The 16,221-nt window shown below is 34.3% G+C and overlaps 1 protein-coding gene and 1 pseudogene across 2 annotated transcripts in view; both read right to left on the bottom strand.

The window, feature by feature from the left end:
• XKR4 (XK related 4) overlaps positions 1-16,221 on the bottom strand; it is a 388,695-nt gene that overhangs the window by 61,183 nt on the left and 311,291 nt on the right. The window lies entirely within an intron of this gene.
• On the bottom strand, positions 15,678-15,796 carry LOC120607475 (uncharacterized; annotated as a pseudogene).

Consider the following 16,221-nt stretch of genomic DNA (forward strand, 5'->3'; position numbering starts at 1 on the left):
ATTTTTTTAAAAAAAAATTGGATGAGATGTAAGACTAAGGCTCTTCTCTGGGGTCAGTGGAAATTAGATTTTTTTTCTCATTCAATTTTTCACAAAAGAGGAATTAAAGTTTTATTATTATTTTTTATTTTTTTGACATAATAAACATATAAATGGGGAGTACATTATACTCTTCTATAAGAGTTTGCTCCCTGAAGACTCAGTCTCTCACTTTGTAGGTGTTGACTAATCTAAGCAGGTGGCGGTTTCCTTGTGTAGCTGGAGGAATCTTTTCCAGAAAATGCTTGGTTGTCATTAAATAGGATTTGTCCGACGGTGGTTACATGAAGCCACTATGCCTGCAACTTCATCACGCAAGTTCACGGCAATGCAATTACTATGGAGCCACTGCTGAAACTGGTGAGTTAAAGCAGATTTGTTCCAGTCTAGCTCTTGGTTAATCTCCCAGTGCCAAAGTTCTGGCAGAACTGCTGAGCCTGCCAACCGAATTTGGGCCCCACTAACCCATGTGGTATCCAGACGTGAGCCCCAAGATCACTTTGTGTGGGTCAGGTGTCTCCACATGATGAATAAGTTTGACTTGCAGCATACCTTTCCTCTGTGTTCCTAGGAATAAAGCTGTAGATTTGGGATGGGAGCTGAGTCAGGCACTGGGTGTGGGGAGGCAGGAGACCAAGTCCAGGCTGCTGGTTTAGGATAGGAATCTGTCGCTGGCTCATTGAGTCAGTCAGCCCTTCACACAGAAATGTTTCAGAGCCCCAGACAGCACGAGACTTTTCTTTGGAAGATTTCCCCAGGCATGCAGTTGGAGGCCTCTTCTATCAGGGAACTTGGGCTTGTGCAACAGCATTGCAGATGCAGGATGGCAGCTTATTCAGCAAAGCTCGGTACTGAAAATGTTTGCGCATGAATACCTGGAAAAATGTTGTTGCTGCTCTTACTGTGGAAACAATTACTCTTATAATTTTTCTCTTGTTTCTTCAAAAACTTTTGGTGTGTGATGGGGAGGAACAGACGCTGTCTTCTGATTTGACCAAGGACAATAATACCTAGTCAGCGGACTAAGTGGGAAATCACTCCATTCTAATCTTTATCCCAGTCAGCCCAGGGTCTGAGAAATCTTTTTTTTTTTTTCTGTTCATGGTCCAAAAATGCACCATAGAAGATGTAATTTCAGGCCAAAAAGTTGAATCCGTGACTTCTAGGCCTTTTCTTTTAGGGAGGAAATACTTAGCAAACCTTCCTTATTAGTTCAATGAGGGTCTCATATTAATGGGGCAGATATATTCATATAGTCACTTTATATAAAATTAAATGTATATACATGAAACAGAGCATAGAACCTTTCGGTAATTTGCTTCTCCTAATCCACTAAATATTATATTGAAAATTATTCATATTAATATAGCTGTGGTTTACTCATTTTATAACATTTCATGGTATGATTATGTCACAATTAAAATTTTCCCATTTTATAATCAATGGACATTTAGGTTCCTTTGTGATAATTATAGACAATGCTGATGTGAATAATCTTATACTTATCTCCTGATAGGTGTGTAAGGATTTCTCTTGTTCGTATGCATAGCAGTGGAATTGCTGAGCCCTTGGGTTAATAGGTAGTATGGCAGCACATTCTAAAGTGGTAGTATGATGTATATGTCCATTTGCATGTATGAGAGTTCCCATTGCTCCATATACTCAACAATAATTGATACTATCTAACTTAAATTTTTATCACTTTTCTGAATATGGTATTTCCAGGATTTCTAAAATGTTTGAGCATCTTTTGTAAAGTTTATTAGTGATTTGTATTTTCTCTTCTGTGAAATGCCCCACCCTTTTTTTTTTTTTTTTTACTAATTTAGAGGAATTCTTTAGATTTTCAGGTTATTAATCCATTGTCAGTTATATGTCTTGCAAATATTTACTGCTTGTCTACTTGTCTTATCATTCTTTTTGTGAGGTCTTTTCATGGAATGAAATTTATTCATTTTAATGTAATTAAATTTCTGCATAATTCTCTTTATAGTTTTTACTTCATAAAGATGTTTTTTGTATATTTTCTTATGAAGATTTAAAAATTTTGCCTTTTACATTTTATTTCTTCATTCATCTGACAATGCTTTAATTTCATGTTATAAGGTAGGAGTCTATTTTAATTTTTTCATACATATGTTTAATTCCCAAATCAGAAAGGATTCTTCTTTTCTCACTGTTATGAAGTATCAGGTATGCATATATGCATGGGTTTATTTCTTGGCTATATATTTTGTTTTAATAATCTCCTCATTTATACCTTCAGCATTGCTTTTCAGTTTTAGTTACTAGTGTTTTCTCTCAGTCTTCTTGTCTGGTCATATATGGACTATTCTTGAACCTTTATTTTTCTGTATAAATTTCAGAGTTAGCTTTTCATCTATATAAAACCCAGCAGGAAGTTTGATTGAAATTATATTGTATCCATATGTTAGTATGGGAATAACCAACATCTTTACAGTATCAAATCTTTCCACATGGATTTTTCTGCAGTTCTTTTTTTAATTTAATTTTTAATTTTTTATTAGTTTCAGGTATACAGGTTAAACATTTATACAATTTATGAAGTGATCCTTCCAATTACTCCAGCACCCATCTGGCATTACAGACAACCATTACAATAATATTGACTATATATCCTCTGCAGTTGTCTTTTAAAAGTGTTTTAATGTTTCTGAAGTCAGATTCTTAAGTTTTAGATAAAATTCTTACACGTATTTTAGCTCTCTCTTTTCCTCAATATGATATATTTTTTGCTGTTTTGAATATATTATTTCTTTTTGAGAATTTCATTTTCTAACTATTGCTGATGAGAAATATTGAACTTTGTGTGTTGTTCTCATATTCATCAGTTTTACTAGACTAGGAATAACTCTAATAATTTGCCCATAGATTTTTAAAAAATGTAAATGATCATAAATCTGCAAATATCCAGTGTTTTTTTTTTGTTTGTTTTTTTCTTTCTTTCTTTTTTTTTTTTTTTACTGATTTCTATAGGGTTGTAGTCAGAAATGTTACCTGTGTGAAACAAACTCTTTGAAATATATTGATATGTGAGTTATGGTTAAAATTTGGTCAGTTTTCATAAGGAATCCATGCATTTTCTAGAAGAATGTGTATTCCTGAGTCGAGTGCAATCATGTATCCATTGTCAGATCAAGCTTTAAAATTGTCTCTTTTTTTGCTGTTATTATATAGGCAGGCAATGGATTTTTGTATGTTGACTTTATATTCTACAACTTTATTTGTTTATTGTTTCTAATATTTGGTAGAGTCTTTAGGGCTTTATATACATGCAATCATGTCATCTGTAGATATGATAATTTTACTTCTTCATTCCCACTTTGGATGACTTTTATTTCTTTTTCTTGTCTAATTGCTCTGACTAGAACTTCCAGTACTATGATGAATAACAGTGGTGAGAGTGGACGTCCATGTCTTGTTCCTGATCTTAGAAGAAAAGATTTTAGTTTTAGCTGAGGGTTTGTCATATATGGTCTTTATTATGTTGATATACTTTCCTTCTGTACTCATATGCTAACAAAAAATATCAGAAAGAGAAATGAAGACAATCCCATTTACAATTGCAAAAAAAGGAAAAAATACCTAAGAATAAACTTAACAAAGGAGGTGAAGGACCTATAAACTGAAAACTATAAGTCATTGTTGAGAGAAATTGATAATGACACAAAGAAATTGAGAGATATTAATTGTTCATGGATTGAAGAAATAACATTGTTAAAATTGTCATATTACCTAAAGCAATCTATAGATTTAATTCAATTCTTATCAATATTCCAATGGCATTTATTACAAAAATAAAACAAACAAAATAAAAAATTTACATGGAACCATGAAAGACCTTGGATGCCAAATAAATCTTGAGAAAAAAGAACAAATCCAGAGGTATCACACTTCCTCAAACTATACTACAAAGCTACTGTAATCAAATGATATGGTTTTGGCAGAAAAATAGACACATAAACCAATGGAACAGAATTGAGAGCCCAGACATATGTGGGCAACTAATTTTTGACAAAGGAGCCAAAAGCATACAATACAGGATGAAAAATCTTCAATAAATTGTGTTGAGAGAACTGGAAAGCCACATGCAAAAGAATAAAACTAGACTTTTATTTGACATCATACACAAAAATTAACTCGAAATGGATTATAGGCTTGACTAGAAGACCTGGAACAACAAAATGCATAGAAGAAAGCATAGGCACTAAACTTATAGAACTTAGTCTAGAGGGATTTTTGTGAAGTTGACGGCAAAGGCAAGAGAAGTAAAAGCAAAAATAAATGAATGAGACTACATCAAACTAAAAAGCTTCTACAAAACAAAAGAAACCAACAATGGAACAAAAAAGCAATCAAACGAATGGGAGAAAATATTTGTAAATGATACCTCTGATAAGAAGCTAATATTCAAAATATATAAAGAACTCATACAACTCAATAACAACAAAAGAAACAATCAGATTAAAAAATGGGCACAGGGTCTGAATAGACACTTTTCTGAGGAAGACATACAGATGGCCAATAGGTACACGAAAAGATGCTCAACATCACTAATTATAAGGGAAATGCATGTCAAAACCAAAATGAAATATCATCTTACACCCGTTAGAATGGCTATTATTAATAAGACAAGAAATAACAAATGTTGGAGACGTGAAGAAAAGAGAACCCTCGTACATTTCTGGTAGGAAAGTAAATTGGTGCAGCCACTGTGGAAGACAGTATAGAGGTTCCTCAAAACACTCAGGATAGAGCTACCATATGATCCAAAAATTCCTCTTCAGAGTATCTACCTTCAAAAATCTAAAACACTTATTTGAAAGATATATGTACCCTTATGTTCATTGCAGCATTACAATAGCCAAGACATGTCCTTGGATGGATGACTGGATAAAAAAGTGGTACATATATACAATGGAATACTATCAGCCATAAAAAGATAAAGTATTACCATTTCTGGCAACATGAACAGATCTTAGGTGTATTATGTTAATTGAAATAAGTCATATGGAAAAAGACAAGAACCATATGATTTTACTCATATGTAGGCTATAAAACAAAAAAGCAACAAACAAAACAAACAAACAAAGTCATAGATACAGACAACAGAATGATGATTACCAGGGCAGAAGGGGGAAAAGAAGAGTGTAAAGGGGGTCAAATACATAGTTACAGAAGGAGACTAGAATTCAGGTGGTGAGCACACAAGAGTATACAGATATTATATTATAAAGCTGTATGTCTGAAGTTTAAATTATGTGATAAACCAATGTTACCCCAATAAATTTAGTAAAAGAATTTTAAAATTGTTTTTCAAATATTCTATGTACTTCCTCATTTTTGTCTACTTACTCTATTATTTATTGAGAACTGTGTTAAACTCTGCTTTGATGCTAGATTTGTCAATTTCTCCTGATAGTTTTGAAAATATTTTGTTAATATAATATTAGATTCTTGTAAGTTTAAAACTATTATATTTTCCTGGTGATTTGTTTATTTTTAATTGTAATTACCTTCTATAACTATGTGTTTTACTTTAAAGCTTATATTTTCCCCTGATAATTAAATAATTGCACAAGGTTTTTTTCCCTTTAATATTTTTGAGTCTTTAGATTTTAAGAGTATCTTTTCTGTAGAAAGAGTTTGAAAATTCTATGTTTTAAAGGTTGATTATAGTCCACTTACAATTATTGTTTCTTTCAATATATTTATATTTATCTCTACCATATAATTTATGTTTTATATTCATCCTACTCTTTTGGTCTCTTATTTTCTGCTTTTTTGGCCATCATTTTGATTGGTTAATATCTGTCTTGTCATTCCATTTTTCGTGCTACTAATTTGGATGTTATGCACTCTATTTGTATTTTTTTGGAGGTTGCCTTTGAAATCTTAACACACTTTGAAGATATTATTCTAACATCATCAGGTTTCCACTTCTGTTGTTGAAAACTCAGCTGTTAGTCTAAACTAATTCCTTCGTAAATAATCTGTCTTCATTCTCGTCCCCCCTACCCAACAGTTCCTTATAGTTCTCCATTTATCTTTATTTCTTTGGTGTCCTGGGGCTTCACCATATTGTTTCTATTTGGGGATTCATTTTTATTTTTATCTATTTTGCTTAAAATTAATTGTTAGGCTTCTTGAATATGAAGATAGACACATTTAATCAATTTTGGAAAATTCTCCAATATTATTTCTTTGAATATTGTCTATCCTTTCTTTTTCTTTAGTTTATTCTCTTGGTACCACAATTAAATGTACGCTAACCCTTTTTAACTCCATCTTCTACACAATTTAACATTAAAAAATGTTTCTTGTGTTTTCGTCTCTTTGTGCTATGTTTCTTCAGATTTCTCTTCCATTTCATCAATTACTTTTTTTTTTTTTTTTTTTTTTGGCCATAGCTATACTCTTGTTTAATCCAACTATTGAGATTTTAATTTTAATTTTTCAACATTTCACTTCTAGACATTCCATTTGGTCCTGCTCTACCTGACTGTCTCTTATTTCTGCACCATGCTTTCATTTCTTTGAAAATATTAAAAACACTCATTTTATATTTTGACTCTGATAATTCTCATAGTTGCTCACTTTGTGGATCTGTTTCTGAAGACTTCTGACTTTCACTCATAGTGGCTTGTTTCCTTGTATGTTTAGAGAATTTGGGCTTGGAGGAAGCTCACGTTCCTTGAGACTTTATATGTGAACATTAATTGAGGCATAGATAAAGTATACTTGCCTTTCTTCATGGCAAGTGCTTGGAGGCAAAAAATCAATCCCCAACACTTTCAATTAAATTTTTAGCTTGAGGATGTTTACATCTTATGGGTAATGTGAATTTAAGACACACATTCATGTCAAAATAAGCAGATGGTTGGAGGATCTTATAGGAGACATTTTGATCTTATTTTCTTCTCTGCTCAGAGTCTAAGCTGAACCGTGCAATTTCCCAATACGTGAGATCATCCCCTCTATTTCCTATCTCCTCTCTGCTGTGATTTCCTCATATTTTGAGGTTCTAGCTTTACACAGGGATCTCTGCTTGGTCCTCTTCACTACTTGGGCTAATTAAAAGTCAGATTCTCTGCCACTGGGGATGAATAGATGCTCTCAGAACAAAAACTGGCTTTATACATACTGCGCTGGATCATGATTTCTTATTGTTTGTGGCCTCTTGTCCTTATGTTCCTGCCAACTCAGCTATGCCTCAATATTTTAAAATATATCTTATCCACATTTTATGAGTTTTTGGCAGAGGATTTTCTTTATCGATATAATAGAACATATTACTTGGCATAGAAGACCACTGATCCCTTCTTCAAGTTGATTTGGGGAGGCTCATTTCTTGGCACCTTCTTTGGTAAGACTCCCTCTTTTTTTATCCTCTTTTTGTGTTTTGCTTCCTATTTCCATATTTTGTTCACCTTCAGGCCAGGAAGGAGCCTTTTCTGAGTCACCACTCACCGAACACGCCAGGATGTTTTGGTGCATTGTTTTTGGTGTTCTCCTTTGAATTGAGTTCAGACCTGAGCTAACTTTCTAAATCTGGTAATGTGCCCCTAGTGTCCCACTCACTGAGTCATTCTGGATCCAACCTCTCTCCCGCTTCAGCTGCTCCAGCTACCACATCTTCTCTCATGATTATACCCAGGACTGTTCCAAGTTTTAATCCGCTCATCTTGTTTCTTCCCTTTGCTTGTTTCTTTAAGGCGGTCCCATGAATCTTCATATTTCTGCTTCTTTGCTCTTTGTAACTCACCTAACATTTCCTTTTAAAAATTCCTCATACTTATTGTTGACACATCTAAATCGCCAGTTGGGCCTATCTGTAAACTACATGCAAAATAATTTTTACTCAGTCATGAATTTTAATAAACATAAACCTGTTATTTGCTAACCTTACTTGGATATTTTCTATGTGCTGGGTCTTGCTTAAAGCACTGTACAACTTATCTTATTTAATTGTCCCAACTATCTAAAGAAGCAGGTATTATTTTAAATCCCCATTTTTGTAGATAAGGAAGTTGAAGCATACACAGATTAACTAACAGAGCTACATTTTATTGTTATTGAATACTTTAGATGGATTTGACCTGGACAGTTGATTTCAGATCCCATATCTTTACCAGTATTTCAGATCCCATATCTTTACCAGAAACACAGCCTTCCAATACATAAAACAATGTATGTATAGTAACTAACATTGTCCATGTCACATAGTAGGAACTCAGCATGTATTTGTTCCTTCTTATATCATTCACATGCTCAGATCTATACTATTTGGGGGGACTGGTGGGATTTCTTTACAACAAGTCTCTAAAATTGGTCATGTAGGTAGCTGGGAACCTAATTATAACAAGGGAAGCTTTAAACTCATGTAATAAATCCTTGTGATTAGATCAGAATCCCTAGACCATCAGCTGTATTGCTATTTAACCCTGATTCAAAAATCAAATGTAAACTTCTAAATCTGATTTGGGCTAGAAACCTCCCTCCTTAATATAGCAAATCGAATAAGCTGCATGCTAAAATTATTTCTCGATTCAGGTTGGTTATCAGAATCTTGCTATCAATACTTTCATGCACAACTTACTTCCTTTACAATTTTTTTTTTTTTTTTACTACAAAGAGCACATATTTAATCTTCAATCTCTCTGTTGAATTCTGAACAGAAACAACAAATCCCATAACTTTTGTGGCATAGATTTCTTTTTCTTGTTTAAAAAACTAGATATGGCAGAAATAGCAATGAGAGTAATGAGAAAATCTGAGCACAGAAGTGCATGTCTGAGAGACTTTTCATAGTGCACAGACACTGGGCTCAGATGATCTAGCAGCCAGACCTTCTGCGGTAGCTGAATCAATCAATTCTTGAAGCTTGAATGGTCCATAGAGATAATCAAGCCCGACACCTTTATTTTGCAAAGGGGGAAATAATTTCAGAGAAGTAATTTGCATGGCGGTCACCCCTGAACCCTGTACCTATTGTTACAGAAGCATGGGACTGAGACATTTCTTTCTTTTTCTGTGTGTGCAGTTTAGGATAGGGGACATTTATTTGAATTAATTATTTTCATAAATCACTTTGCAACTGTACATGACAGCATAACAAACTGTGTATCATTTCTATTTATTGCATTAAATATGCGCTATCCATATTTTTCTATTTCTCCTGCAGGATGAAGACCTGTAAGAGATAGAGGAGTTAGCCCCCAAACTGGAGAGTCAGTTTGGTTAATTTTCTGATCATGTGATTGTGAATGACAACTTGCAAGATGTATGTGCTCAGCTGTCTGCAGTTGAGAGGGTTCAGAAGGAGTCTCTGTGGAGGCCAGAAATATGGATTTCCTCTGATGATGTCTTGGTGAGGCCTCCTGCTTAATGCTGGCGTTTTAACAGTGTTCCCCATTACAGAGATCTGGAATAACTGCTGTGATCTAAAACAGTAGTTATCTGAACCATTATAATGCATGCAACTTTAGGAGTGCTGCAGTTCGTTACATAATCTTATTCGAAAGAAATGTATATTTTATGACTATGTAGAGTTGCCTATTTGGCTTTTAGAAAAAAAAAGTTTCCTTAGGTCACATGGAGCAGTGGTAGGAATATGAGCGATGTAAGGACCAGCCCATTTCTGATGACTTGTACTTGGCAAGAAATTGTGAATGTGTGAGGTTGGAGGTCAAAAGACCTTGAGGACAAAAGTCCTCCTTGAGTTATAAGAAAAAGTGTGGCACAATGAAGCCAAAATGTCTCCTTAAAGTAATGGAAAAGACTTCTGAGGTCAAATTTGAGCACATCTCAGGAATTTTCCACAATAAACTTCAACTTTTGTGCAACCTCATTCTAATTTGGTTGTGGTAAATATAGGCTTATGATCAGCAACTTGTCAAATACATTTATTTTTAAATCTCTCTTTACTTAAAAGCACATCTGCGGACTATTCTTAGCAGAGCTGTGACATCAGTGACACACTCATTTCTTGACTGCAGCAATAAAAATTCTCAAGGGTTAAATTTTGGTTGGCTAAATATTGTCATTAAAAATAGAAGCGCTGTAAAGTGAAGCACCTAGGCATTCAGTGGGAATGAAGAACCTGCTAATTTATCTTAATAAGAAAAATGTTTCTGATTGAATATATTATATGGTTCATTTAAAAACCCAGTCCATAAAATGGCTTGTACATTAAAGATCACCATAGACATAATAGATTTGTATATGTAAGAAAAATTGTGTACTGGATAAATATCTAGCATGCGACAAAAATATGCTGCACTGGAAAGCGATTTGTAACAGGGCAGCTTGTTTTGGGCAGCTCAGTGTGCAGATAATTTTGCAGAATGCTCTGTCTTTTCATCCTCAGATGGAACATTAGCAGCCCTTTGAGGATCAATTGTAAGGTTTCAGGAGCAGCAAATTTATCTCTAAGTATATATTTTAGTGGATTAAAAAGTTAGGATGCCTGTTAGTTCTGACCATTGGCAAAATCATGAAATGGGCAAAATTTGCCTGGAAGTTCTTTTCCTTCCGCTGCAGTCATATTGCAGAGTCTTTTTTGCTGCTCTGTACTCAACCCTGAGGAGACTCATGGAGTTCAAGAAATGCCCTAAGATTCAAATTTGTCCCTTTCCTCTTGTCATGGCTGCTTTACTCTTCTGCACTCCATTCTAAGAAAGGAGACGCCTCCTCTGTCTAGGGCACGACAGGTAATGTTGAGTTGATAATTCAAGCTAATCTTAGTTAATGTGTCATTGAATCAATATATTATCTCTATAAGTAAACTGAATGTTTTAACCCAGATAAAATGCATGCATCTTCTGAAAGTCCTGAGCAAGTGACACTAATGCTGGGTTTGGCACATACTCTGATAGACTGATGAGGGCATGTTTTGACCAGCTAAGGCTTCTGGTGCCATTGCATGTGTGTGAGCGGTCCTGTGTTCAAAAGCACAAACATTCCTTATACCTTTAGAAGTGCCTGGAAGCATGCTTAGGTGTGTGTGTAGAGAACTCTTCCATCTTCGTGGTGTCAGCAGTTGTATTAAGGGCTTAAGGTGAACCTCACTTTGCATGTCAGGAAAGAGAGAAAGTTGGCCATGTAGTATTGCCCTCGTATAGTCTTTGAAGCCAGGCAAGGACAGCTCTGGGGCTTAAATAAGCAACACGGTATAAAAAAATTTTGAATTAAGCTGTACTTCCACTGAATAAATGAGAAAGCGGTTAAGTAGAAACACAGTGGTGTTAATCTCTACCACAATGAGTGGGTGGAAATCCCAGTACCACGATCGGATTTACACAGGTAAGTCCAGCACGCCCACAGGAGACTGCAAACATTGCGTGATGAATAATAATGATAAAACTAAAACCTTAGGACTGTTCATTCAGTACACTGTAACGAGGTGTAGCTTTTGTTTTCACATCATCAGTCCCATGATGAAACCTCATTTTCAATCTGGCTTGTATGCTATGATTGGATTTTATCTATTAACTAATATCCAAACAGTCTCGAGTGCCATTTGCTCACATACACACACACTTATATATATATGATTACAGACAAAAACATTAGTATCAAACAGAAACAACAAAAGTGAAGGTTTTCAAATTCACATTAAGTTCTTTCATGAGATATTTTCAAAGCTGCATTTATTTCTTTTCCACTGGTAGGACTATTCAAATCTACAAAAAATTAAACTAGGAAGACTTCCTTTATAGCTGGTTCCATTATGTTACAAGTTCTAGAGAACAGAGAGAAAATATACTGTAGATTTATATTGTGGTTCAGTATTAAATTTATCTAATATATATGTATTAGATAAATGTATATGAATATATAAACATTTAAAATATATATGTGGATCATATTTTACATATGTATATTTTAAAGTAAGTAAACTATTTTAAAGTAAGTAAACTATTTTAAATAAAAATAGAAGCGCATTATCTTGAATTAGAGTTTTCTTTGGTGATAGTTAATTATTTAAAGATCTACTCTTGATTTCTCTCTCTTCTTTCCAATCTTCATTTAACAAACGTTTATTGACTGTTCTTCATTCAGCTCCCTTCTCTCCTTTTCAATCCTTTTGATTATGCTTGTTTTTCCAAAGCAGTTTGTTCCTTTAAGGAATGTTTTTCCCTTTGAAGAGATGACAACGCCTTTTTCTCTGGGGTAAAATACAGACTTATAGAAACCAAAATTTCTCTTAATTTACAAATGACCATCAATAGCTGCATGAGATAAAAGAACTTCACTTAAGTCAGTTGTCTTAAAAATAAGAGTTAAAAAAAGTAAATAAACTCAAGTTAATGGCTTGCTATTATTGTCTCTTCCTATTAACCATTGTTCCGTCTTTTTTGTAATAAAAGGAGCTCCTGGATTCTACAAGCAAATAACTATGAAACGCCATCACTTAGTGAATTCTGTATACATTCTCTATTACTGTGTGCCATAACTGAAAAAATAAAAAACTTCTGTGGTGTATTATTATTGCAAAGCAAAGCTTGTCTGTTAAATAATATTTAAGAAATTATGAGCCAGTTGCATTTATTATTAAGCTTTTTTCCTCTATTATATATATGTATATAAATTTATACACATATATATATGTATGTATATATATATGTATGTATATATATATGTATATATATATTTGTCTCAATATTTAGAAGGGAAAAAAATAATTCTTGGGTTGCGGAAAAATACCGCTACTATGAGAAAAGTACCATATATACTTAGAAAAGTAAATTGTATTGTGAATTTAAATTTTAAAATATTTCGTAAATTAAAATGCAATGCTTCTTTGACAACCAGCTTGTCTCCTTGAAGGCTGCACGTAGAGAGCAGGCAGTGAACAGCGATTTAATGTTGGTGAAGAAGGAGGGGAGGTGGAGGAAAAACCTCTCTGCTGTCTTTCTGTGAGAGGTCTTAGGTGAGCCATGGAAAGACCTATACTGAAACGTGTTCTGTGATCTTCCTCTTTTTCGCCCTTCTCTGATATTACGAGGGGTATAAAGTCAAAAAGGGAAGAAGCTTAGATTTTAGAGAGCAAGGTATGGCCTTTTCATGGAAAAGTTGATCAAAATACTGTCAAGGGAGGCAGGTTTTCTTTAATTACAGAAAACCTGCCTCCCTTGACAGTATTTGGGAGGGGAAAATAGGATGTAATTAACGTAATTTCTCTGATAAATGGAATTTATCAGATAAGATAAGAAGGTTTTCTGGAAGAAAAGGGAAAAACAAGGATGTAATTAACACAATTTCTTTGGTAAATGGGATTTTCTGAGAACTTCAGATTTCCCCACTCAAATGTTTTCATATTCACAAAACAGTATGTCAGTTACTGCCAATACTAATGCAGTTTCCCCATAATGTCCCCCAAAACCCTCACATGCTGCCCCACCATTGTCTCCCTTTTTCTAACTGGAGACAAAGTCAGGCTAGAAGTAGGTGGTTTACAACAGCTCAGGGATGAAAAAAATATGTACATATAGAGTGCTTACGTTGTGCCAGGTGCTGTTTTAAGAGCTTTACAAATATTTAATCTTTGCCAGACTCCTAGGAAGTAGGTACTATAATTGATCTCATTTTAAAGATGAGGAAACTGGGACACAGAGCGATTAAAATAGTTGCCCTAAGTCATCGGGCAAATGAATGGTGGAGCTAGGATTCCAACCCACCCAGTCGGGCTCCAAAGCTCACGCTCTTAAACACAGCACTTTGCAAAGACAAAGACAACACTCTTCCTCCTTCCCCATCGCCGGCCACACACACAAAGCCAATGTTTAGGTTGCAGTTAGCCTCCTGGATAAAATTTAGCCTTATAACCAGAGAGAGAGATGGCATTTTAAATTTAGAAAGAGCTAAATACCACAATTTATAACATCATGTGGGCATAACTGGATTAACCATGAATGGGTTTTTGCTCTTCTAGTCCGTGAGAAAGAATCAGATGCCGGAATAGTTCAGTTAAGCAAACCCACGAAATGCAACTTATCTGACAATGGTGAGCATTCTTTGAGTAGTTTGTTAGCCACTCCAAGAATACGGTTAAAGAAAAATATCAAAGGGAGTATATGAAGCTGAAAAAAGTATTAATGACAGGAACGGAAATATGCAATTTCAGATTATTATATGTGGCGATAGCACCCCAAAACAATCATAGGGTTAAGAATTTGCACACGCAATGTATATATTAGATGTTTTTGATAAATGCCAACGAAGGATTCACTTTGTCAGTATGGACACAGGCATGCACACTTCATGCTCAAAATAATAGGTACAACATGAGGAGTCCTGAAATCTCAGCAGGCCAAGGTAATTGATCTTTAGTTGTGGTTGCTGATATTATGAAATGCTGTCATTTAAGAGCATTTTGAGCTTTGACTCTGAATTCCTTTTAACTTGAAGTGAATTTGCGTTCAATGCATACATAGAATTACAAAGCCTCATGATGTTTTGGGGATTAAAGAATTTCTGTCAATTAAAAGCTTCTTTCCATATATAAAACAGAGGCACTTAGATATTCTCTCTCTCTTCTGATAGCATTGGCTTTATCTCAGGGAGAAGACTAAACTTCAGTGTGAACAACCCTAATTACTTCTTCAGTTAATCAAGGTCCAGTCGCTTTCACTACATTTTACTTAATACTTAATCAAACACCTTTATGAACACTTTTTAAGTTAAATTTTTCACTTGGAGGTAATTGTAGGCTCACATGCAGTTTAAGAAACAATGCACAGAGATCCCATATGCCCTTTATTCAGTATTCCCCAATGGTAACATCTTATAAAACTGTAGTACAAAATCGTATCTAGGCTATTGACATTGATACAATCAAGATGCACAACGATTCCATCAACACTAGTTTCCCTCATATGGTCCTTTTATAGTTATGCCCTCTTCCCTCTGTCTCTACCCCCTTCTTAACCGTGGGCCACCACTATTCTGTATTTCATTTGTGTGATCTTGTCATTTCAAGACTGTTATGTAAATAGAACATATGTTTGTTTATCCATTTGCCTATTGAAGGAAATCTGGGTTTTTTCTACTTTTTGAGTGTAAAGCTGTTATAAACATTTTAATATAGCTTTTTATGTGAGCATAGGTTTTCCTTTTTCTACGATAAATAAGTGCAATTTTTGGGTCATATGAGATGTCCATAGTTTTTTAAGAAATTGCAAAACTATTTTCTACGGGTGACTGTACCATTTAAATTTCCACCAGGAATGTATGTGGGATCCAGTTTCTCATTATCCTTACAAGCATTTACAAGCTGTATTCACTATTGTTTATTTTAGCCATTCTGATAGGCCTGTAGTAATATTTTATTGTGGTTTTAATTTATGTTTCTTAATGGCTAATGATGTCAAACTATTCATGTGCTTATTTGCTATCTATATATCTATTTGGTAAAATGCTCTTCATATGTTTTGCCTATGACTTAGCTGAATTGTTTTTTACTGCTGAGTTTTGAGAGATCTTTGTATTTCTTAGATACTAGTTCTTTGTCAGATATGTGGTATGCAAATATCTCTTCCCAGTCTGTAGCTCGTCTTTTTATCCCCTTAACAGGGTCTTCCACAGAGCAAAGATTTTAATTTTTTTTTTTTTAACGCCTACAGCACCTGGTATTCCCAGGTGGTCTCCCATCCAAGTACTAACAACGCCCGACCCTGCTTAGCTTCCGAAATCAGAGGAGATTGGGTACGTTCAGGGTGGCATGGCCATAGACAAGTTTTAAATTTTTATGAAGCCTAATTTATCAATTTTTCTTTTCATGAATTGGCTTTTGGTGTTAAGTCTAAAATTTCTTTGCCTTGCTCTAGATCTTGAAGATTTTTTCTGTATTTTTTCTGAAGGTTTTGTAGTTTTGCATTATACATTTAAGTCTGCGATCCTTTTTGAGTTCATTTTCGTATACATTTAGACTTAGGTTGAATATTTTTCCCAATGGATATTTAGTTGCTACAGCCCCATTGTTGAAAAGTCTATCTTTAGTCTATTGAATTTCTTTTGCATCTTTGTCAAAAATTGGTTGGTCGTATTTGTGTGTCTATTCTACATGAGTTCCGTTGACCTATATAACTTTCTCTCTGCCAATATCACATAATTCGGATTATTATCGTTATATGCCTTGGAATTTTATAAACTGATTCC

This window comes from Pteropus medius, unplaced genomic scaffold, assembly GCF_902729225.1.
Source record: "Pteropus medius unplaced genomic scaffold, Ma_sr-lr_union100, whole genome shotgun sequence".
NCBI classification, from domain to species: domain Eukaryota; kingdom Metazoa; phylum Chordata; class Mammalia; order Chiroptera; family Pteropodidae; genus Pteropus; species Pteropus medius.